The sequence below is a fragment of the Mustela nivalis genome (assembly GCF_964662115.1).
Source record: "Mustela nivalis genome assembly, chromosome: 7".
NCBI lineage: Eukaryota > Metazoa > Chordata > Mammalia > Carnivora > Mustelidae > Mustela > Mustela nivalis.
The window spans coordinates 143749474-143775237 of record NC_139026.1 but is presented as its reverse complement, the minus strand read 5'-3'; the positions used below and the strand labels follow the sequence as shown (position 1 = coordinate 143775237).

At 45.5% G+C, this 25764-nt stretch overlaps 1 long non-coding RNA gene across 3 annotated transcripts; it reads left to right on the top strand.

The window, feature by feature from the left end:
* The first annotated feature begins 2713 nt into the window (after positions 1-2713).
* Positions 2714-21782, top strand: LOC309869156. Of its 3 annotated transcripts, none has more exons than XR_014314017.1 (4): positions 2714-3084; positions 3386-3614; positions 14928-16503; positions 19934-21782. It is a non-coding gene; the product is annotated as an uncharacterized lncRNA (long non-coding RNA). The 3 variants fall into 3 exon arrangements; XR_014314018.1 differs by having other exon boundaries at positions 3386-3618; positions 20338-21782; XR_014314019.1 differs by having other exon boundaries at positions 3386-3618.
* Positions 21783-25764: the final 3982 nt, after the last annotated feature.

Genomic DNA, 25764 nt, shown 5'->3' with positions numbered 1-25764 from the left:
AGGAAGGGAAGCAGGCTCCCCACTAAGCACAGAGCCCAACTCAGGGCTCGATCCCAGGACCATGGAATCATGACCCGAGCCGAAGGCAGAGGCTTAACCCACTGAGCCACCCAGGTGCCCCCGCCACTTCATCTTTGAAAGGAGGCTGGGAGATAGAGCGTAACCATCTGCCCCGAAAAAGAGAGGTAAACTGAGGATTTTGTCTGAGCAGTCTCAGTGAATACAGAGCATTATATAAGTTCATAAAAGTAAAGAAAACAGGCATGTGGGTGACCCACTTGGTTGAGCCTCTGCCTTCGGCTCAGGTCATGATCCCAGAGTCCTGGGATCGAGTCCTGCATGGGGCTCCCTGCCCAGCGGGAAGTCTGCTTCCCTCTCCCTCTTCCTTCCACCTGCTCTCTCTCTTTCTCTCTCTCAAATACATAAATAAAATCTTAAAAAAAAAAAAAAAGAAAACAGAACGGAGGCAGATCTATACACTCAAAAGCTGGGTAAGGGGAAGGGAGATAAAGACTGCAGAGATGGAGGAGGTTGGAGGTGGACACCGGCCTTCCACAAGCTGGCAGACGCGGAGGACACCCCCAGCGTGGGCAAGCGCACACCACGGGACGCTCCCTGCGGGCATGGGGGTTGGGCTGGTGGCACTGTGACACTTTTTTGTTGATGTGGGTGGTAGTTACACGTAGCTTGTCCACTTTCCCTTAGGTATTCTTACTGCAATAAAAATTTGAATAAACACACAAAAAAAGAGCCCCCTTACACTTGAGAGTTTCTCAGATATTTTATAGCTAATTAAGATTTTAGGTTATACATTATATATGCTATTGCTATGAATGCACAGATATCCTGGGTCACGTGAGTTCTCCCTTGTAATTGTGGTCACAAATCATGCTGCTTTACGTGTTTGGATCCTGTGGATTTTCTCCTTCTGTTCCCTCTTCTTACAATTTCTTTCCCCACCCCCATCTGGCTAATAAATACTTACTAATTTTAAGGACTTTGTTAAACAGAATCCTCTTTATGAAGCCTGTTCTGATAGAACTGACCATTCTATTGTTCATGCTCTTGTGACACAAAACCCTACAATATTTCAGTAACCTGGTCTGACTGTACTTCCAACATAGGAAACCCTTTTGATGGTAGGGATTATGTTGAATCATCTCTTTACCCCTGTCCTCCAGGAAACATAACAAATGGTTAAATAATTCTTTGTTGTGGGGCACCTGGGTGGCTCAGTGGGTTAAAGCCTCTGCCTTCAGCTCCGGTCATGATCCCAGGGTCCTGGGATCGAGTCCCGCATTGGACTGTCTGCTCAGTGGGGAGCCTGCTTCCTCCTCTCTCTCTGCCTGCCTCTCTGCCTACTTGTGATCGGTCTGTCAAATAAATAAATAAAAATCTTTAAAAAAATAATTCTTTGTTGAATAATTGTTTGAATATATATCTGCATAGTAGGATTCCCAATCATGGCTCAGTGATTGTCCGTTTTATAGTGAAAACATGGGCTTACAAGTATAGAGCAGAGTGTAACATCACTTAAACATCTAATGAAAATGAGGACATTTTGAGGTACCTAGTTAAGGTTTTTAGTTTGGGTAAAGCAACCGGTTTCAAGTACTTGACTCCTAAGTAATATATATATTTTTTTGTCCTTCGGTATCTATTTTCCTCCCCATTCATTATTAATAACACAAATAGTATATATTAAAAAGCCGGGGCGCCTAATTGGCTCAGTGGGTTAAGCCGCTGCCTTCGGCTCAGGTTGTGATCTCGGGGTCCTGGGATCGAGTCCCGCATCAGGCTCTCTGCTCAGCGGAGAGCCTGCTTCTCTCTCTCTCTGTCTGCCTGCCTCTCTGATCTCTCTCTGTCAAATAAATACATAAAATCTTTAAAAAAAAAAAAAAAAAAGCCAAAGTGCCATTTTTGAGTCAGGAAAACCCAGACTTGAATCTCAGCTTTACTCAGGCTGTGTGGCTTTGGACAAGTACTTCTACTGAAGCCTCAGTTTATTCGTCACCAGAATGAAGAATTCATTAAACCGTGATGCTAGTTGTGCGGGTTAATGGGGTCTGTTCTCGGCACGGACTCCGGAGACGCTCAATAAATGTCAAAGGCTCACCCATCTCACCCATCTCCTTGATAAGCGTTCTCAAGTTTATCATAAATACCCAATTCGGAAAACCCACGACTTGCTAGGTCTGTTCATTTTTCGTGTTTCTCTATTTTCAAGAAAAATACCCAACCTAAACCTTAAACATCATTCATGCCACTGATTGGTCCGATTGGTGCTGGGGGTGGGACAGGAAAAGGATACTTTTCTGTCTCGTTTCTTTGTCCCAACTTCTGTTACATGTTCCCGGTGGCAAATCTTCATTTGAAAAGTGCTTCAAAGACAAGCATGACCAGTGAACAGCACAGCTTAAGTAGGGGACACTGGGTTCTAGCACTTCATTGCTCTCTAAGGTAAACGCAGCATCACAGATGCACTGACATCCTAAAGCAGGAGCAGAAAGTGAATGTATTAGTTGGTCAGCGAGAGCGTGGTGGCACACGGTCTTCACCGGTCCAGACCCCCAGCCCTCGCTACTAGCCAGCTATGCATTTCCTGAGCACGCTGTTCCCTGCTGCACAAGGGCTTCTTCAGAAGGTTGCCCTGGAGAAGCCCGGAGTCCCGCCTTGCCCCTGCTTCGCTCTCTCCACAGCCCCACCTCCAGGACTGACGCCCAGAGCACAGGAGCCCCTTCCTCTCCAGCAGGAACAAACTCTGCAGGGAGGGGGTTGTCACCCGGGTCTCCCCCGGGGATCACCCAGAGCCCTGCTTGTACTGATCTCCCCTACTCCCTTACCAGTTGGTTTCTCTAGGAAGAATTTTCGTAATAAATATTTGCCCTAAACCCTCCTCATCTCAAGGTCTGTTTCTGGGCAACTCAACTGAAAATGAAAGCAAACCAAGGAAGGAAAAGGGCCTAAGTGAGTGTAGGGGCACGAACTCAGTGCACGGGGAAAGAAGAGGCTGTGCAGAGACACCGAAGCAAGGCAGACGGCAGCCCGGCGTCCTTAGGAGTCTCCTCGTTCAGACCGTTCCAGGTATGGGGTATGGACCTGGGGGGTGGGGAGCCTTGATTCTGACAAGCTGACAAGCTGATGAGAGAAAGTGTCCCACAGAGCCCAGAGGGGAAAAGATCCTTTGTGAGGATGTTTAGAATCACAAATGAGTGTGGGCAAATTTTGAACTCCTTCAGGGACATTCTCGTGACAGCGCAGGCAAACGGGATGGACAGGAAGACCTGATGTCAGGGAGGGCCCGGTTACCTGTATTTTTCCCCGACAGGCTTCTGAGGTAAGAGGATGCTTTATCGTATAAATATTTATGTTCCTCTGTGCTCAGCACACTTTGCCTACACAAGACAAGCTGGAGACATGGGACCTGAACAGGAATGGTCACAGACCTGTATAGTGCTGCCACTCCCGCCTCGTGTGCTGGGAAACAGTGTGTGTCCACCGCGGGGAGAGAAGACATCAGTCCTTCTTCAGCCTGTTTTTACAAGCACTGAAAGACACCCGCCGATGCCCAGCTGCTGTTCAATGCTGTCCTACATAAAGACAATCATTTCCTGGTAGGTATGTGTCTAGAAAGAATAAAATTTTTATGGACATTGGGGAGGGTATGTGTTTTGGTGAGTGCTGTGAAGTGTGTAAACCTGGTGATTCACAGACCTGTACCCCTGGGGATAAAAATATATGTTTATAAAAAATAAAAAATTATATTAAAAAAAAAAGAATAAAATTTCCCTTTTGTGGTGTATGACCTAAGTTTTTCTCTCTCAAGTGAGGGCGAGGCAGGTCGGGGCAGGTGGATTTGAGGACAGTCGAGCAAGCATAATCGGCGCCATCTGAAGAATGCGGGAAATACAAAACAAAACAAAACAAAACAAAACAAAACAAAAGACCACACCTAAGTCCTAAGCGCAGTGACTCTGGGATATTTCTGCAAATAATGAGAACATTTACGGGAAATATTTCAAATCATAGCCCTGAAAATGGAAGTGTGCATTTATCTAATAAGGTGGCTCTTTTATTATTAAAGGTTAAATAAATACTTTCAGTAATAGAAACAGCTAACAGAAATGTCTCTCAGGGAAGGGAAAATCATTCCATTTAATTGTATTCCATTTTTGCCCCTGGAGGTTCATCCTGGGGACAATCTCTGGGCTGAGTGTAGGTAAATCCGTAGAGGTTGCCTCTCATTACTCTGACAGATGCTGGCTGCCAAAGTTGAAATATTTTTAGTTTCAGACCAGTTGCCAGAGTCAACTGTACAGAGTCAAAAGCCCTAATTGTTCATTTAGCCACAGTCTTCTTGGTGAGGAAATGGTGGCATGGGTAGAGAGAAGCCTTGTGCCCCCGAGGCCATTGTTCTGGAAGGTGTGGGACTCCCAGAAGCCACGGAGCTGCCTGGGTACAGATAAGACCCAGCTGCCTTGCCATTACGATCATGACTATGACTATGATTGTCTCCAGTTCCATGAAGCTCCTCTTCAAAGCGCTGGTTTCATTATTTTACAAATAAGATCCTTCAACGTATCAGGATTCCTCACCATGGTAGGCTAGGAACCGGTGAGCCACGCGTGTGCTTTGATAACTGCCAAACTGATCGACGGTGAGGCTCCCCTTTCCACGCTCTGCCCGCCCCCGGCCATGAAGGCAGGACACTTCCTCGCAATACATCAGGCCAACAGAGTATAAATGTGCTTAGTAAATATTAACGGTTTCATCTCATGCTTCAACTGTGAAAACAAAGGACCGGAGACGCCGTTCACATAGTAGCAAGGAGGTCAAAATCTCTCCGTGCAGATACTCCACGCGCGACTATTACAATACACTTTTCACAGAGGGCTTATTTATGGGAACTTATCATGAGTTGTGGTAATTCATAACACCATATTCTATGGAAAATTCCATTCTCGACTTGGAGCAAATCCTAGACACACAGCACTCGCTTTTGATTAACGAGCGCCATAAACACACGCCCCAACAGGTGTAATACAGTAGTTTATAGCCTCAGCCTGCAATGGCAGATGCACTTTTTCCTTTGTAAAACAAGGGAAGGGGCATAGAACGAAATCTTCGGAGCTCTCAGCAAGACAGAGCTGGGCGCAGCCGTCTTGGGGACGGTCTCGTTACCCGCTTATCGGGGTCTGGTCTCTTCCGTCTTCAGCGTCTGCGCTATGCCTTCTTCGGCTGCTCTATAAATACCTTCCTAATTTGAATTAAGATAATGTGCTATCTGCACTTGTGAGATGTGGCAAAACGCAGTTTGTACTCACTTCAAATCTCACCAAGTCAGAGAGCGGTTTTGCATTCCAGATAGAGCTAAAAATATTCACCCATTAAAATAGTAATCATCATTAAAATTAGCTCACTGATTTTGCTGATTAATTTCTCAGCGACAAGTACGCTTTCTAAAAAGTTTCAATTAAACATTTTTTTGACAAAACTAGATTTTTAAAATGTAAACTATCTAAGAAGAAAGAGGTTGTGAAGGAAATAAAAATAGAAAATTTGAATCTACTGTAATTCGTACAGGCTTTTTAAAGTTTGCTCTCAGAAACTGGAGAGGGCAGACGATGGGCATGGTTGTCGTAACTGGAGTAGGGACCTGAGGTCCCCGGTCCTCATTTTGGGGGGTGACTCGCATACCTTGGGAAGGTGGTGTATTTTTGTCTGCACAGGAGAAGTACACTCGTGGGCATAATAAGTATGTGGGCCATCGGAGCCGCCCTTGTGAGATTTACACGTTTCTGTGCACTCGACTTCCCTGCACACCCCAGTTCAGTGGACGGTCGTACAGCAGCACCCGCGTAAAGGTGCACTTTACAGGCCCGGCTGAGACAAAAGACTGTGGCTCCCCAGACACAATTTGCACAATCCTTTTTCTGTCTGTGGTATCCTTACTTAGCCTCTATGTTTCGTTACTATGTTCTTATGTTATATGGGGTTAAAGACATCAACAGGCAAAAATACAGTTGTTGTTTTTTTAAATTTTATTTATTGAGAAAGAGAAAGAGAGAGCATGAGCATGGGGAGAGGCAGAGGGAGAGGGAGACGCACACTCCTCACTGAGCAGGGAGCCGGACTCAGGGCTCGATTCCAGGACCCCAAATCACGACCTGAGCTGAAGGCAGACGCTGAACCAACCGAGCCACCCAGGCTCTCTAAAATACAGTTTTGGTCAACCCTATTGCAAACTGTGTTTTCCTTGAATCTATTAAGCAAATCAACCCCTGACTATAATCTTAAGTAAACAGGCTAAAACAAATGCCTCTGGTTTTAAAATACATTGACTATGTTTAAACTAAAAAAGGGGACACTAGTTATAAGACAGAAGCCTGTTGAGAAAAGTATAGAATTCAGAGATCAGGTGAAAATTATAATGGGCAGTTGTGTTTAATGTTTGTGTATCACTCGGTACTAATTAAGGCAATAAAGCATCCCTTAGCTATGAATGTTGAAGTTTTCACGTTATTTATAACGGACATACACTCCAAAGCCACAGTGAAAGCCAGTGTGTCCGCAATGAGTACTGTATTGTAATGGGCACGGAGATACTTCTGACCCTTCTCAAATAACGTGGAGATAACCGGCAGATCCAGAAAAGACGTAGATGCGTAACAGAATGATCTGGTGTAGGGCAGGCAAGAAACGGCGGCACGGAATCCAAGGGTGTCCATACTTCCTCAAAAACAAGACTCGCATTTCTTTTGCATTAAGAAGACACTGACAATGGGCAGTTCTGTATGTTTTACTTTCAAACGAAGCTATCACGGCCTCCAGCTGGTTTTAATAATCTTTCAGAGTATTCTTTAGAGCTTTAGTGAGTTATTTTCCAAAATTTTTTGAGACTATGTCATTTGAGGAACACGCATCTTACTCTATCATCTTTTGAACGTGTTTATTGCAAGAGATATTAAACCGGATATCACAAAAGGCCACTCAGGTGTTCTGTGACGCTGTGTCTGAGTTGTTTACGATCTGAGAAAAGATCACCTGATATCTCTCCTGTAACTGGACATGCAAATCGGGTCTGGCATAAGGGATTCCGTGAGGAATTATCAGAATGAAGTCATCTGTGTATGTGGGTGCATGTAGATTGGTAGATAGAGACAATGAGGCAAAATACCTCATTCGCCACTTATTTTCAAGTCTTGGCTCTTCGTTAAATCCGGAAGCATATCGTAGTAAAGATTCTGATCTATTTTAAATCTACCATATCCATGTGTATTTCCAGCTTTCACCTTTGCATCTTGCAAATCGTCTTCCTTCCAGTTCCTGAAATAATTAGAATATAAAACAGGAATGTTCCTGACCTTCCGGAGGCGTCCCGTCGAACTCAGACCCTAATCTAAGCCCTGGGCCCTGGCCTGTGGCCCTCCGGTCCTCACTGAGCTCCAGCCACCGCCTACACCATGCCCCGCCCTCCTCAAGTCGCCTGTTCCTTCCCGTTCTTCTCCCGAGGGTGACCTTCCCCTGTTCTTTGCAGAACAGCTTTGCTCAGGGGACTCTCTGGGGCACCCGGGACTCCCCGGAAAGCTCGGGGACTGCCTGGAGCTGGGGCCAGTGTGTGAAGCTCAGCTTCCGTCCCTCTCACCGAGCCAGCTCTGGGGGCGGCGTGGTCTCCAGAGCCCGCTGGGAAAACAGGGCTCCCCTGAGCCTCCAGCTTCTCTTTCTCCATTTTGCTGCCTGGCTCCCAGCCTGGCTCCTCGTGGAGGGAGTCTCTGACGGGTAATTTCCGAATTAATCCTCCTCTCCCGGCACACCCTCGGAGGAACGTGAGCGCAGACAAAGTCCCTGGGCGTCTCAAAGGCCACCTTCCAACCCCTTCCCCAGGTCCCATTCAGGGGCTCTGGGGGCCCCAGAGAACCCCAAGGGAATGACATCCTCAGATCTACGTTTTTATGTTGTCTGGCTTCATTCACTTTATGGCACTTGTCTAAGATTATGCCTCGTTTAGTTGGGTTTCATTCTCCCTGCCGTGTTATAGCACCAGGAAAACAGCAATGTCTCACCCTTCACTACTGTGCTTCATGGTCCCCAGAACACCCCACAGGACAGCAGGCTCTGCATCGCTGGAGGGAGTCGAGAGATGGTCTCTCTTTGCCTGAGGTGTCAGGTCTCCAAGGTGGATTCTTGCCTGTCGCTTCCCCCAATCCAGCACTGAGAACGGTGAGCTGTGGGCTTCTGGGGGGTCAGCGCGGAGCCTGTGCGGATTCACGAGGGAATGAATGAGTGACGTCCTCTATCCGTGGGTTAGACGTGCCTAATGCCTTTCCTGGTGCCCAGATCCAAACCACTGTGGGAGAATCACATCAGTACGTGAGGCTGCTGCCAGGCCCGGGGGATGTTCTCCGCCGAGGTGAACTGGGGCAAGCACCCCTGTCAGCACGCCCAGGTAGTTGTCAGGGAGATTGGCGTGTGACCAGGCCAGTTGTCCTGGGGGTCAGAGGCCACGGCGTCTGTTTTACACACTCCCCAGGGAGGAGGTAGGTGCGGGAGAGGCGGGCAGAAGGAAAGCAGGCCGTGGCCTCAGGGCGTCTCACCCCCTAGCGAAGGTCTGTGACAGAGCATGCAGACGAACAGAAGTCACAGTGGCGTGGTAAGTCTGTGTCTGGTGACGCAGTAAGCCAGATGATAGAGGAATTCCACGGAAATTTACTGAGCATTTTCTATGTCCTAAGCACTGGTCTGGGTGTTAGGGATATAAAAGTGTACACAACAGACACCTTTACTGCTTTCTTTTGGTTTATATCTTGTTGACTGAGAAAGACAAAAGCCATGTCCTAAAACCCATAGTGAACCGGGAAGAGCGACAACGACAGGACTGCGTGGGAGGGGCATAGTGGGCAGAGGACATCCTCTGAGCGGAGTTGAAGGCAGCCAGGGCTCAGTCCCTGCAAACATCCATGGGAAGCAGGGACGGGAGGTGCAAAGGCCCTGTCTCGGCAGCAGGACGGCAGGGAAGCAAGATGACCAAGTAGTGTTAATGGGGCTCCATTAACACAAGGCTAAAGAGCCAGGACCCAACCCCGTAAAGGAGTATCCGTTTCCATACACACATGATTACTCTTGAGTGAAAGGCTGAGTAAGACCTCCCTTTTCTTTCCTACCTCAGTAGCGGAACAGTAAATGACAACCCAGAAACCCAGTTTCGGTTATTCTTACAGGAGCTTTAGAGTGAGTTATGGATTCGTCTGGGGAAATGTCAGAACTTGGAGCTCTAGAGATTGGCCGCGAAGTAGAATTTAGGTGTGACACTCCGTCATAAAACTCAATCTAGAAATAGAGAAGACCTCTTTCTCACCGTATAGATTAATCGGGGAGTAACCATGGACATGAAACAACTATTCACCGCGTACCAAAAAGGTTCTCTGTGAGAGCCCTACATACTATGGTTTCCTTGGGAGCCGTGAAAGTGGACGGTGGTCCCCTCCAGAGGAAACCAGAGCTGTGGTTTCCCATTGTGTGCCATATACAGTGAAATTTTGTTTGGTTTTAGTTCATAAACATTTGTGCAACATGATGGCCAACAATCAGATTCGCTTCTCAGTCCTATCAAACGGAGGGTACCCTGGTGGATTGGAAAATATGTATGGATAACTGGATTGTGTGCACGTGTGTGTGTGTGTGTGTGAAGAATATGGTTGTGTGAGTGCATACCATATGGTCCAAGCCCTCCCTGCTCTAGTCCATCTCTATTCAAGGCCCAAGTCCTCTAGGGACAGATGAGCTTGCCTCGAGCACCTGACCCAGCGTCCTGCAGATGTGGCCACTTAGGAATTGTGTGCTGAGGATGGTGATTAAGTTGATGACAAATCTGGGTGTTGAGTAGAAAGAGCTTATTGATTAGTTTCTGGACTTGTTACCCAGCTTTAAAAAAAAAAAAAAAATGGAGCTTTGCTCTTTTCATTCGTTTTTGAATGAGCAAGTTCTGTCATATACTTAAACCACGAAGGCTGCATTAAAATTAACACAGTCTAACCTTGCTGGGCTGTGTGTGTGTGCTAGGATTCTCGGCCGATGTCTTCTGGGGCGTCCAGGAAGCAGCCAGCTGGTAGAGGAAGGAGGGGAAAGCTGCAAGGTGTTCTCATGGAGCGGGGGCTCTGAGTGTATTTCTGTGCATCCTACAGTCTTTCTGTAATTTCTCAATCCTGGGACTCAGAAAAATGCCCAGGTCAGCACTTGGCACACCCCTCCCGCTAGAATATCCCTCACTAAATCTTGCTGTAATGGATGTGATTTAAATATTAAAAAAAAAAAAAAAAGGAACTGGAGAAATCCTTTGTAAGCATCTGAGCAGAGCTGCATGTGAATCAGAGCACTCTGCCTCGCGCCAGGTTTCCTTTATGTAGGCTGAGGGCTTGAAACCTTTCCAAGAACCCCGCCACCCTTGCACAAACTCTGTTTATGACGGCAGCTCCTGGGATGACTTACATTCTGTTCTCTGTGTTACTCAAAGAAGAAGCGGTACCTATTCCATTGAGCTGTTGCAAGGAATTTAAGAAATAGGAGACCGGGAGATGGAGCCCTACAGAGCAAGGCTTCAGAGGGGGTGGGTTTCAAGCAGGGATGATAGGTTTTTCCTAAAAGGCAGGATTAAATAGGAAGGAGATGGCTGTCCCTGGTTCCCAGGAAAATTCCACTTTTGGAGAAAGTTGCTGTTACCAATCAGCTGGGATTTCAGACAATCAAGTGTCTGATTGGAGCATCATTTGTACGAGGTGGCCATGATAACTCTAAGAAGGAATGTTCATTTTAGTTTCCAGTTCTGCTGTAGTCAGGATTTTCATTCAACTAAGACCGTGTTCATCGATTGCATTTTGTACCAATAGATGAAGAAGGTAATCAGCCTTTCTTCCAGGCACTCCGAGGGCACCGCTGCCCAGAACCACACAAACTTCACTAGTGGTGCCAGCAGTGGGGTTCACTTCACGTTTTATACAGGGTTGGGATTTTGGGTATTCATTATAAAATATAAGAAAGATATGGGCAATAATATAATGAACTGCCAGATTTATCAAGTCTTCACGGTAAGATATACACATTTCAAACTTTTTTTTTTAAGAAAATTAAAATTTACTGGTAAGTTTGAAGTGCCTTACTGAGCCTTTCCTCCCCCTTAGAGGTCACGAACACCCTGAGTTTGTCATCCCATTCCTATTTTATGCTACACTCATGTGTTGTGTTCACAAATTCTATACTGTCTGTTTTTCAAGTTTTCTTGCTCAAGTGTGGTTTACACGCAGGGTTACGTGAGTTTCAGGTGTAAAATACAATGACTTAATTCTATACATTTCTCAGTGCTCTTGACCCCCTCCGTGTCGTGTGCTTTACCCATGCCCCCTCCCCCCCCCACCCCACTCGCACAACCACCAGTTTGTTCTCTGTATTTAAAAAAGTCTGGTTTTTTGCCTCTTTGTTCTTTGTTTGCTCATTCCACCCATGAGTGGAATCATACGGCTTTTTTCTTCCTCTGACTGATTGACTTCACTTAGCATGATACCCTCTAGGGCCATCCGTGTTGTCGCAAATGGCAAGATTTCACTCTTTTTTGTGGTGCATATTCTCTTGTATGTATATATACCACATCCTCCTTGTCCATCCGTGGGTCTGTGCGTACTTGGGTTGATTCCGGATGGCGGCTAGTGTAGATAATGATACAGTAATCATGCGAGTGGCGAATGGGGCGGGGGTAGCAGAGAGAGAAGGACAAGCAGACTCCACACTGAGCACAGAGCCCAACGCAGGGCTCAATCCCAGAACCCTGAGATGGTGACTGGAGCCCAAACCAAGAGCTGGACACTTAACCAACTGAGCCACGCCCTCTATTTTTCATCTTTTGAGGAACCTCCCTATTGTTTTCCTCAGCGGCTGCACCAATTTGCATTCCCACCAACAGTGAAAGACCCTTCCTTTTTGTCCACACCCTCACTAATGCTTGTTGTTTCTTGTGCTGTTGACTTTAGCCATTCTGACAGGTGTGAGGTGGTATCTCACTGTGGTTTTGATTTGCATTTCCCTGAGGATCAGTGACGTTGAGCAACTTTTCGTGTGACTGTTGACCATGTGTATGGTCTTCTTTGGAGAAACACCTACTCAGGTCCTCTGCCCACTTTAAATCAGATTAAATATTTTTGGTCTACTTTTCATTTTAAATGTTCATGTGCTGTATAGTCCATTGCTTAGGCAGCTTTTTCCAGAAAGTTTCGGTGAATATATGTATCACATGAGCAATCTTTTGAATGGTTACATAGTATTTTGCTGTATCAATTTCCCTGTTTGCCGTTATGCTCATGTGCACCAGTTCTAACCAGTGCTGGTAGGAAAGGCCCCCCTTTCCTGGGCCACCTTTTTTAAGAGCATGCGTTGGGGACCCACTGACCTACATGCATCTAAGCAGTCCAGAAAGCAGGCTTATGTACACTGTGCCCCAGTCCACCGAGAGAACTGCATGGCTGAGAGTGTTTGCCCCTACAGCCTTGATCTTGGAAGTAGAAGCCGGGAGGAGCTTAGCACAACCCACACCACATCACACAAGCGTGAGATGGTGGGATTCTTCGGCCAGCTTCTGAAGGTATCAGTAATGAAGACATGGTCCACAGCTCTGTACATGTGAAATCCCCCCCCAAAATGTTCCTTCTTCAGGAAGCCATTGAGTTAATGTTCCATTTCTAGCTTTTAAAAATGAAAATAAATAAATAAAAGTGTATTATATTGGCTGATTATACTTTAATGTATCCAGTTAGAATTCAAGGAAGAATTAAATGCTCCTGAGGGAAACACAAAGGTCGCTACAAAAGGGCGGCCTTGAGAGCAGCACTGGACCGGGGACATCTGGCCGCCCTCTGCCCCTCTGTTGCAATGTCGGCTCCGGCTCTGGGGCCGGGCTCCCTCCACCACCACCTCCCTGCACTCACACTCCCGCGTCCTAGTGCGGCTTACCCGCTCCCGGAGCTCTGGTCCGTCTCCCCTGGCGCAGATCCGGCTTTCCCCGCTCCACTTCCTGGGCTGTCTCCCCCAGGTCACCTTTCTTCCGACACTTCAAACACACAGCAAAAGTTTAGCTCTCCCCTTACATTCCATGAAACTGTCTTACCTGATTGCTCTATTTTTTCCCTTTTTTTTCATAGATTATGTATTTATTTATTTGACAGAGAGAGAGAGAGATCACAAGTAGGCAGAGAGGCAGGCAGAGAGAGGGGTGAAGCAGGCTCCCTGCTGAGCAGAGAGCCCGATGCGGGTCTGGATCCCAGGACACTGCTATCATGACCTGAGCCAAAGACAGAGGCTTAACCCACTGATCCACCCAGGCGCCCCTTCCGCGATTGCTCTTTTCATCATATATGGAGCCTCCCCTTGTTTCAGAGAGGCAACACTGTATCATATTTTTATGGATATTTATCGTTATTTGTGTAAACAAGATTTCCTGTGCTTCTTTGAATGTTCTGTTGCCAGACTTTCCCTTTGTTACAGTTTGCCTGTTTATTCTCTTTTTTTTTTTAAGTTAAGTTCAAGGCTTTCCTCAAATACCTACAAATGCAATTTCACAGTAAAACTGAATGTTCATCTTCAGTTTTATTGGATGCTGCCAAACCATTCTCCTAGAGACTGTAGCATGTCAATGTCGGGAACAGAGAAGACTATTCCTCACCCTCACCCACCAGGGCTGATCATCGCTGGTGCCCAGGATACAGCACGAAACCACGCCTTCACGCCCAGACTTCCCGATGTCTCAGGGGATGAGACTCCGACACTGAGCACCCTGCACCCCTTTAATGTTGTGTGTTCCATCTGGTTCTTGACTGATGTACCTTAGTGTTAAATGTCTCCTCCTCAACTGCTTACATTTTTAGACCTTTAATATATACTTTGGTCTTTCTTGGATAAGACATATATTCTTTTTGGGGTGGATTTTTTTTTTCCCCACTGAAATAATTCTTTTTTAGAATTGTTTTATGTATATTTATTTTAAATCTGGCTAGCAAATAAAAATGAGGCATAGGATTACCATACTTCTTACTGCTTTTGTTTGTAAAATTCAACATTTTAGATCTCTTGAAAAGAAATGTGTGGTGAGTTTCAGTAAAAGACCCTTTATTCTCTTATTTGTGCTTTCTGCATAAATCTATTTATCCAGTAATACGAATGGGAAAGCCCCGTGCTACACAGACTTATTTCAGCTGCTCATGCTGGTACTTTCTGTCCTTAGACGATGTGAAATATTCTCATGGGAAAGCAGAAACATGCTTATTGGCATTTCTAAAGGGCAGTTATATGAAAGAATATCTTTGCAGGACTAGGGTACTCATTTGAAAGACTAGAGCTAATGAGGATGAATTTAATTCACTTTCTTTGAGAAAAATCTTCAGTGGTAAATTTTGAAAGATGAGGGAAGAATTTGTGTTACTTTCAAATAAAATGCAATTTTTTAAAATCTAGATTTTTCACTTGGACCTAATCAGAAACACATTTATCATTATTCTCTCTCCCTGGGTCACATAGACACATACACATGCCAAAACTCTTCCATCAAAGTCTAACACTTCCTTACCCGAATGGAGTACTATTTTTATCAGACAATTCAATTATGAAATGACTTTCATTTTCATTATCTAAATTATTTATTTCTCTCTATATACATATGTATGTGTACAGATAGATAGATCTTTTGTTTATTATAGTATCTATATTCTATATAGATATATATCCTGCTATATATTCTATATAGATATATATCCTATCCTATATATATCTATATATAGGTAGATAGATATAACGTGCTGAAGGTTAACTTGAGAAAATGAAGAAATCTTTGGTAATTATTATGGGAAATTATAGGAGAAAAATGATTTTATCAGTTTTCTTTTTGTTTGCAGCTTGTTGGACATGTATTTTGTGGATTACCATAAAACCCAATGTTTGCATATTCGTTGCTATGAAACTGGAGATGAAGTTTCTTCAAGAATATTTACTTCTGGAGACATTTCTGCTTCTCCTCGGCTCCATGTGCTGGACGAGAGCAGTCTGGTGGGCAGGGGTGACCCACAGAGAGCTGGTGGAAAGGAGACATCCCTGACGGGGCCACAGGATATCGGGGCCTGCTTGCCTGGACCAAGACTTGCTCCAGGATTGTGATGTGTCAACATTATGCATCGACTCAACTGATTCACAGGGGGCCCAGCCATCCAGCTAAATGTTACTCTGGGCAGGTCTGTGAGGGAGTTTCCAGATGAGCCTGGCATTTGAATCTGTGGACTAAGCAAAGCAGATCCCCCTCCCAATGTGGGGGCTCACCCAATCTCTCTAGGGCCTGAAGAAGACAAAATATGCAGCAAAGTCGAATGTGCTCTCTCTGCCTGACAGTGGGAGCTGGGACACCAGGCTTCTCTTGTCTTTGGACTGGCATTGACTCCAGCAGCCTTCCCAGGTCTCCAGCTTGGCGGACCGTAGGATTCCTCAGCCTGTATAACAGCATGGGCCAGCTCCTTGTCGTAAATCTTCTGCAGGGTAGCCCAGTGGTTGTGCTTCTCTGGAGAACTCTAATACAAGAGTCATTTAATATTAATATCTGAAAGAAGCAAGATTCAGACTATATACTTTTAAAACATCCAAGGAGAAGCTGAGATGAGAAAACAAATATTGACTCATCTTAGTACATAATAGGCGTTTACCCTGTAATAAGGGAAGTAAAATTTTAGAAAGAGGAAACTGCCTCGAAACTATGACTTGTGAAAATGTATAACTAAAACAACCTTTAAAACTAGTTAACCAGTCCCCCCCCCCTTTTTTTTTTTCTTCCAAGAACATCCATTATGACATTTTCTAATAAAAAATCAAACACTTAGAATAAGGGACTTTGTTAAATATTACCAAAACTGGTTATTTGAGAGAATATAATTTTAACCATTTCTATACTACATCAGAAATTCTGTGACAATTGCTTTTGAATTGACTTAGGTTACTTTCTTGATGTATTAGTGATGGTCATTATTCTATTTAGGAAGAAAAAAAAACCAAACAAACAACAACTAGGACACATGGGCGGCTCAGTCAGTTAAGTGTTTGCCTTCAGCTCATATCATGATCTGAGGTGATGCGATTAAGGCCCAAGTTGTCTGGCTCCCGGCTCAGAAAGAAAACTTGGTTCATACATGGTATACAAAATATTAATATAGAATATCCACTAGTTCTTTAAAGACTTGGGGTTTGTTTTAATATTATTTTGAGAATTGAAAAAAAAAAAATTACTCCCATGACTTCTACCTGAATCAATAGAACAAAAAGCCAAATGGCACTAAAAGAGTGAGTCTGCTCTTTCTCCCGTCTCCTTTCCTCCCAGAATCTGCATCAGACCTCACCTCGGAAGGGACCAGTGCACACTCAGTAAGACTGTTCTCTCTCCTTACAAGTCATCTTGTGTGAAGACCTCAGGAATCGTCTTTCTTCATCCAGGTATTTGTCAAGGAAATCTGCCCCACCTGAAATATTTCCTTGTCCCTTTCAATGACACATGTATCACAGAAGCAGGAAGCATTACCCCTGAAATCCTAAATTCTCTTCAAGTCTAGTTCTTACAGGAGGAACCCTCCAGAAATTTCTATGTCTTTGGCTATATACTATTGATTGGCCCAACCTCTTCCTAACATCTTACTTCTCCTATGATTTAACTTTGCTTCATTTCTCTACTTTCCAGGATTCATATTTTTCTAAAAGTTAGTCATGGCTGTACCCTCTTCTACACTTTCTAGTGATCACTAAGGGATAAAAAAAAAATTAAAAAAATCAATGAAAATCCCCAACACACCACATTCCAACTAGACATGGTCAAAACCAAACAAGTTTGCCAGTCCTGGTTGAAGTATCTCTTTTGTTGACTAGGACCTGTGTCTCGAGGCTAGTGCAGATCATTCAGGACTATTTGTGTTGTATAGTCAAACCCAACTTAAACCTGCTTAACAAAGATGGAAAAACCTCAGCTCATGTAACAGAGGTGTCTACAGAGCTGTTTTAGAATGGACTTGATGCAGGGCTCAAACTGTCTTACTAAGATCCCAGGGCAGCCTGCGCTGCCCCATGCCTTTCCACTGGCACCATTAAGCCCAGAGTCCTCTTCAAAAGTCAGCAGCACACATTTTCTCACTATTTGGGGCACCCGGCTCTTCAGCAATCATTACATTCGAGGGGCGTGGGATGTACTGATTATTTCAGCTGACGGATCCAACCCGGGGGGCTTGCTGTGGGACCTATCCCGCCGAAATAGGAAAAAAGGAGAGGTTTCTTTTATCGAGATTTTGGGTTTTTTATTACCAAAAGTAGGAGAATAGATGTCGGTCATCTAAAAATTAATGTTCTGAAATTGGAGTCTAAGGATATTTGGGGGTTTGTGAATTGACTTCAAAGAGTCTTGAAATTCCTTGAAATTATATGTCAAAAAGATATAAGGGAAAACATCCATTTTTAAAAAAATATTTAATTGGCCTCAAATTAATGGCCACCACCCGCGAGTCTGTTAGAAAGGAGCTTAAATATAATAATATGCCAAAGACATATCATCACTATCAATTATCTGTGATTACTTTTCTTTCTTTCTTTGAATAGCCCATTTTTCAACAGATGAGGATGCTTGATACATATTACTTGATTTAGATAGATATATAGAAAATCAACGAGACATTTGTATTCCATTGTGGCAAGAAATAAGGTTATTATAAAGAGATTACCTAAAATAAATATATGACTTTGTATTCTGTGAGCCTGCTTTTAATAGTCTCTCTTTTCATTAGTGGGAACAAATAAAACATTGTAAGAGAGTTCAAGAGCACTGGGAACACTGGAAAAGAGAAATGCAACACAGTAAACTTGTAATAAACTGTCCTTTAATGGGACCATTCTGCAAATACTTTAAAAATCGTAATAGTAATAATGGCAATCATAATAATTAGGACTTTCAGTCTGTAGTGTCTTCCTACTAAGGCCTATAAAGCATTTCGATATAATGGGATAACATTCACGACAAAGGAATAGCCCTAGCCATAAATGTCCACGGCACTTAAGCACTAATGAGGAACTCTGACGCTCCCTGGCTTGTGAAAGCATTTGCTCTAAGTACTTCTCAAAGCTAGGAGCACAGTCCGTGTTCGCTGGAAGCAGGGAGAGGGAAAAGCGGGTGAACGGGTTCAGCAGACAAGGCACAGAGTCTTTTTCACTGGTCATCAGCGACAGGGAGCCCTGGATCCACAGTGTTTCATGCCCCCTGAATCTCGTTATCATACTCAGAAGTTGGCCAAGCCTCCTCTCCCCCATCTGCTGGTGGCTGCCTCACATAGCTCAGGACTTCATCTTTTTCTTGGAGTAAGCTAACTGACTCAAACTAGAGGGAGATTTCTGAAACACAAATTGGACGTCCCATTTCTTAAAATTTTAAGTGTCCCTCAAGTTCATTCAGGGTGAATGCTCCCTGCCTCCCACAACTGGGCTCTGTCTAATTATCTAATTGGTGGTCTTAGGAATGGAATCCTAGCTCTGGAGTTGGCCAGACCCTGATCTGCTGCATTAAGTAGCTCTGGGGCTTTGAGAACCCCTTAGCATGTTTATGCACCAACTTCACCTATAAAACTAACATAAAAACGAACCCTACTTTGTTGACATGCTCTGAGAATTAAGGGAGAAATGAGGGGCTCAAGGGACCCCAGTACAAGTATTCACTGAAATGTCTGGCCGAGATCGTCCTCTCTGAAGAGCTCCATGGGAACTGGATATCAGTGGTGCTTGAAGTCCACCTTCATCCAGTGCTGAGCTGATGGGGGACCCTGAAGGCCACCCATCGGCTGAGTCATAGAGCTAACTTAAAGGCTCCGACACCAACATCACGCATACACACGGGAGCACTCAGAGAAGAGTAATTCAATGGGGTGGGGGTTTGAACTTGGGCTTATAGAGCATCTTAGCAAAAGAGCAACACGTTTGTACAGAAGTGGCAAGACTAAGGAAAAGAATTTTGAGTTCCTAGGGCAGCAAGTTATAAGGAAGTGAGTCTCTGGGGACAGTGGAAGATAAAGCCTAGTTAGTGAGGTTTGCTGTGTAGACCCTCTGTGTCATCTCCAGGCTGATCGGAGTCTAGGGTTAATTCTGGTGATTAACTTCTGTCTTTCCTGGAGGGGGCATGGAGCACCTTTATAAACTTAAGTGCTATTTTGAGGCCAATGAGGCAGACGGCTTTTCTTCTACCGGCTCCTTCTCCGTCATCTTCAGCTTAGAATAACCCTTCCGCTAACGTGGCACAACTTGGGGGGACATCATCGGAACCCCTTCCATGTCTCTGATGCTCTCTTGGAGTTCAGTCCGTCCCGACCCGCTCAGTGGCCACCGTACTCATGGATCACGTGAGATGCTGGGTAAACGGACGACTGACCAACGACCCTCCGTTTGTCCGGCTTTATTCCTTTGCCTTCTGAGATCTTCTCCTTCTGTCTCCTTTGAAATCTTTCTTTCCTCCCCTCCTCTTAATTGCAGTTCCCTGAGAATTCATCTCTGACTCTTCTTCTCTTCCAATCCTGCCGACGGACCCTTTTCTGGAGCCCAGGGTCTCACCCCTGAACCCCAGGGCCGCGCACCCCCACCGGAGGCGAGCGAGCCCCACCCCCACCATCATCCAGGCTCCCACCTGCTCCCTCCCTGCCTTCCTCCTGTCCTCACAGAGGAAGCCACAGAGCCCCCAGGCCAGACGTGCCGTGGTCACCCTCCTGAGGAACAGCTCCCGCCTGTCACATCTACATATCCCTCAGCTCGGGCTCTGCATTCCCCGAAGCTGCCTGAGCTCAGCTTCTCGTCACATAGTCCTGGGAATGCCCCAGCAGCCTGAGCCTGGCTCTTCCTGTCACAGATTTCACCCTCCTAGACGTATTGTATCTTCTGGGAGCTGAGCGTTCGTATGAAATGCAAATTTTATGCCTGAGTAAAGGACTGAGCCTCATACCGTCTTCCTCAACCGCCCGGACTGAAACTGCAACTTGGGTCTGAGGAGGGGACCCCCCCCCCGCCCGTAGGAGGTAACCCCGGCACTGTCGGTGGCTTCTGGGGTGCAGCAAGTGTTACTCTCCTGCAGGAAGCTCTTTGATACCTGTGCCCAATGAAGGGCTCCTGGGACTCGAGGGACACAATCACTCTCCACACATGGGCCCCCTGAGGGGAGACCAGATGACCAGTCTGAGAAAGGATAGACAACACCGGCTCCCTCTGGCTCCTCCCCATCTTAGAGGCCTGCTTCTCTGTTGCTTTGGTCTAAAGGACAACAGGATCTTCTACCTTAAGATGTGCAGCTCTGGCATACTGGTTCTTCTGAGCTGAAGGCTTTGGAAGAGACGCCGGGGGAGGCTTTCTCTGAACTCCCCACACTATGTGAAGACAGATCCTCCAAAAGGACCTCCGTGTACTCAGCCCCTTCCCAAGAGTTTCACCAACCAAAAGATTGACTTGTCACATGAGAGGAGACATGAAGCAGACCCCCCGGCACCCAGACAGACTGTCACAAACCCTTACCTTCCCATCTCTTCTGCTCTTCTGTCCCCGAAGCTGTTCACTCCCCTGAGATGCCTCCACCAGCCCCTGTCCCTACGAGGATGGCATGTGGGCCTGAACCTAAGGCACCCAGAGTGTTGTTCATCAACCTCGGCATCTCCCGTGTGCCCGTGAGATATCCATAGTAATTTGCTTTTTTTTTTTTTTCCTTGTCCATCTGTCTTCTATTATAGGAGTGTCATCCAAGAACTCCAAAGAGTAGAGGGGAATTATTTTTCCTCCCCCACAGTACCCAGTGTCTCATAGTGTTAGTGAAAGGACCCCTTCCGTTTGACCACAGGCCTTCTTTCTCCAAACACAAAACGGGATATTTGGGCATCAGAGGACAGATCTGAGCACTCAATGCCAGGCTGTTGCACAATATCCTGTCCTGCCCTTTGGCATTCACAGGATGTGATTCAGCCTCAGAGAAGCCGAGTCTGGGTCCCGACTGCTGGTTTACTCTGCACATTCAGAGGGCCTGCCGCGGCGGGCCCTCCCCCAGAGTCCTCCTGCAGCTCTGTCCCCCCGCCCAGACCATACATTCCTGCAGGCCAGACATGAAGTCTGAACTATTTGGGGCCGGTCAGAGCTTAGCAGAGTACCTAGCATGCAGCCGTCACCCCACAAGCGTTGAATGAGTGAAACCCATTGCCTCCTATTTCGATTTATCGTCATCAGGCAGTCAATTCTTCCACAGCTCAGTAATGAAATTACTGTTTTAATTATTCTTGTAAGTCGGAGATGTGGATTAGTTTTTCCCAAACTGTTGCCTGGACAGAGTGAACTGAATAGGTAAGAGCAGGTGACCAGGCCCACAGATCTGAGACGGCGGGTACGTATCATAGCAGGTGCTCCCGGTCAGGCCTGGTGCTGAAGATGTTACAAGCACCCCCACTTCTTTCTCTCATCAGCCCCAGGAAGCAGGTGTTACCCCATCATCTCTTGATGCTGCTGAGACTTGGAGACCAAGTGACTCGTAGATCTGTCTCCACGTCCTGCCCAAGCAGCTCAACAGAGACCCCTCGGGAGGGGTCCTGTTGACACCAGGGGGACTTGGAAGCAGGAGACGCAGCCTTGAACCCCCAGCGTGATGCTCTTCTGATGCTTGGACCCATGTGCCCTGACACTGCATAATACTCCCAGAGTAATTAAAAGTGGTATTTCAATATTTATCACAACGATTCTTTTCAATGCCTTTTAGTTTCCCGGGACATATTTATTTTTTCATTACTTTCTAAGGGAAGCAAGTAATTATTAGGTAGTACATTAACTTTATTAAAATCATTAAAACTCATGGAAACGCCAAATATTTCAAGTAACGAGTAGGATTCAGTATAAAGAATACGGCTTCGGGCGCCTGGGTGGCTCAGTGGGTTAAGCCGCTGCCTTCGGCTCAGGTCATGATCTCAGGATCCTGGGATCGAGTCCCGCATCAGGATCTCTGCTCAGCGGGGAGCCTGCTTCCCTCTCTCTCTCTGCCTGCCTATCTGTCTACTGTGAACTCTCTCTGTCAAATAAATAAATAAAATCTTTAAAAAAAAAAAAAAAAGAATACGGCTTCTTTGAAATGCTACTTGAGGAGGTGTGATTACCCAGAACACAAACAAACGAGAAACAAAGATGATCACCAGAGCTCCCAGTAAGAATACAAGTATTGTGGGAACCCAGGTCAGGAAGGTACTTCTGAGGGGTGAAAAGGCCAAATAAGATGTTGGGCGTAGTTCATGTGATGCTGTCAGGTCAGACTGAAGCCATCAGTGTATTAACCTGATATTTGGGCCTCGGCTATGGAATGGATATTTACCGTGCTTTGGTTTAAATGTTGTTAAAACTGTGCACAAGATCATAAACGGAAAAAACCGTGAGGCCATCATGAGCATGAATGTGGTGGGAAGAATCCTTTCTTTAAAACCCAGATGGGGAGTGTCTTCCTGTGAAATTCATTATTTCCACATTCTCATGTTTGGGTCTGAGGGCCTCGGTATAGATGTGTACAACTTTGAAATATTAATTACAGTTGGGATTTTTTTATAACATTAATAAAAGCCTTATGTATGGGACATTTTCCCAAAAATGTAAGAAACTCCCCACCCCACCCCCTCAAACTTCCCGCCTTCCCTCCTCCTAATTCTCAACCCTTTTGGAATATGTGCAAAACATTTCCAAGCACAGAATGTACTTTTCTTCAGTGTAGTCAGTTTTTCCTCATGACCATTTATATAAACCTTGGTAATGTTGAGAACAGAGAATTCCTGCAGCAACATAAATAGCTCGCAAGAACTCTGCCCTTGCCCCCCACCCCACCGAGGGAATAATGTTTGTAATTACGGTATGCTGTTAGGGGCCCGTAACCAACAGACGCCGGCATGGCCACTCCTATTTCCTTTGGCTGGTCAGCGATTCCGGCACAGAGGCACAGCCAGCGTTGAGCCGAGGACGGGGGGGCACCCTGGGGTTGGTGGCACTGTCTAGTGCTAGACATACAGCCCATGTTCACCAGGAAGATATGAACAGGGGTAAGAAGAGAATCATCTCCAAATTGAGATGCAGGAACTAGGAAGTCCTCTCAAAATGGTTGATGCGTCCTCATAGAGGGTGGCATCTCAGCTCTGGTTTGGGGGAAGCATGTGGAAACGCCCCAAAGGAAACAATACGCTGGACGACTCAAATTATGGCCTCGGAACAAACATTGATTTCCTGAAAATCCAGATAATACTTTTTGTTCTACCATTTTCTCCTTTTGATCAGGGTTAGGTTCACTGGAAAACACAAAGTTTTCAGGCTTCACTGTTCATAATCCATTTTCTTCTCCTCAAACCCACTTCCTGGTGGACTGCATGGACTTTTTAGCAAACAATGGATATCTCAACAACCCCACTGGTTTGGTGGGAGCAGCTCAACACAAAACAATTACCTTTCATCAGCATGATGAATTGAGGCTGTAGGAGGTACTCATAACTCTCTAGAAGGCTCCATCTTCTTTTTTAAATTTTATTTTATTTTAAAGATTTTATTTACTTGAGAGGGAGAGAGAGAGAGAGAGGGAGCACAAGTAGGGGGAGGGGCAGAGGGAGAAGCAGACTTCCTGCTGAGCAGGGAGCTCGATGCGGGGCTCTATCCTGGACCCTGAGATCATGACCTGAGCCTAAGGCAGATGCTTAACCAACTGAGCCACCCAGGAGCCCCAGAACGCTCCTTTCTGTGATGATCTGGTTCAGGGGGTACTGTCCCACACAGGGAGGGAAGTATCCAGACGTCTTCAGGTCTACATGATGGAAGTATAAAGTCAGTTCTCCCTACGTTGAGTCATTACCACGAATTTATTGTGACACCTTTATTTTAAATATCCACGAATACACAGTATTGTCTCATGGGGGCTTGGTTTATGACTGCAGAGAAAAGAAGGGCTTTGGGATGCCGAGGTTCACCGGGTAACTATGGGTTTCTGTAAACACGTATGAGGGATGTGTGGGCTTCTGTGGAGAGCTGAGCAGAGCTGTACCCTGACTCCATGTCACCTTTGATTGCCCACACTGATGCTGTGATACTGCTCTGGAGTCCATGTCACAACTTTCTGTTTTATTTCAAAAGAAGGTAGACGTCTCTGTAAATAATCACGGTATTTTCCCTCCTTAGAAAACACTGGTGCAATGGTGCGTATTCTTTTTTTTCCCCCCCAGTTACCAAAAATCCTTCACTGCAATGGAAAGACAATCATCATGTTTAATATTCTTTTATCACAGATAGGAATCTTATCCTTCAGCTGCTTTTGGATGATTCCTTCACTCTTTAAAATCTCCAAGTTTTTGTTTAACTACTTTGCATTGCCTTTTAACCTGTCAATGAACTCTCTCGTTTTTAGAATTGGAAAGAATAAAACAAACAAAGAAACAAACAAACAAAAAAGCCTTGATAATAAGAGAAGATTCTGGTTTTATTTATGCCATGGCGAGGCCTTTAATTATAAACATAGAGTGGGATTTTCTCCAGCCCACCCCAATACTCAATGAAACAGTTGGCATAGATGATTCTAAACACTGACAACCAACAAGTCACCACCAAAGTCCACCAGCAAGTTCAAGACGGTAGTGGGAACAGCCAGAGCAGAAAGAAGGAGGGAACAGAATCTCCATCAGAACCATCCCGCAGAGCCCCTCGAGGGCAGTGTACGTGGCCCAGGGCTGCCTCTGACCACCAGCAGCCCACTCTGCCCTTCCTTGGTTTTCAGTGAGGTTTTGCCTTTCAGGGCCCAGATGGGCTTCATCATTGGGAGACACTCAGGATCAGAGGAGATGTCCCTCTACAATCATTCCCTCTGACCTGAGCTCCTGTCAAGCACTTATCCCTCTGTGGACGATGGCCACAGGGGCCTCCCTAGAGGTCTTTGTGCCCTTCTCCTGGGAGGTCTGAATCTTGGTTCCCACTCCCCATCTCGTGCCTTGTTCCCTTCTTATCCCGTGGTTTGATCAGATCACTGTTCTTGAACATCTCTTCTTTCAAATTTAATCTGTGCTTGTGGGAAACTTTCTCTCTTCCTGTGAACCCCGGGAGAGAGGAGGAGTGGGGGGCTTCTGTTTTTCTTCCACGGCCAACAGAACTAAAATGATTACTCACTCCTTTCGCCACCAGCTCCAGAGTCTCCTTATGTCACCCCAGTCCTACTCCACACAACTGGAGTGCTCTCCAGGTAGAGCATGGCTATTTTACAGTGGTAGGATGCAAAATGTGCTCCTATTTAATAGGCACAATGAAATCATCACCTTCCAAATACTGTCTTTCCTTTTTCTACTTTTTCCCCCTAAGCATACAGAAAAAAAAAAAAAATGTTCTTTCTTATCAGAGTCTAACATGGAGAATAGGCTGAGCTATTCCTGTCGCTGAGTTTTATCATACATGCCACATGGAATGTCTTTTCACAGTCCTTCTTTGACGGTGCTCCGTGCCCTCACTGCCTTATGTTGATGACAAACGTCTAGCATTTCGGGAGCACAGCCATGTACGCTTTGCATGAATACAAGGGACAGGACCCAGAGATTGAAGTATTAAATAAGTCTTTTAAACATGCTTCTGGACACACAAGATCATTGACTCTACTGCCTTAAATGTGTTCATCAAGGAGCCTGTGTGGTTCTGCTGAAAGTGAAGCCCGAAGGC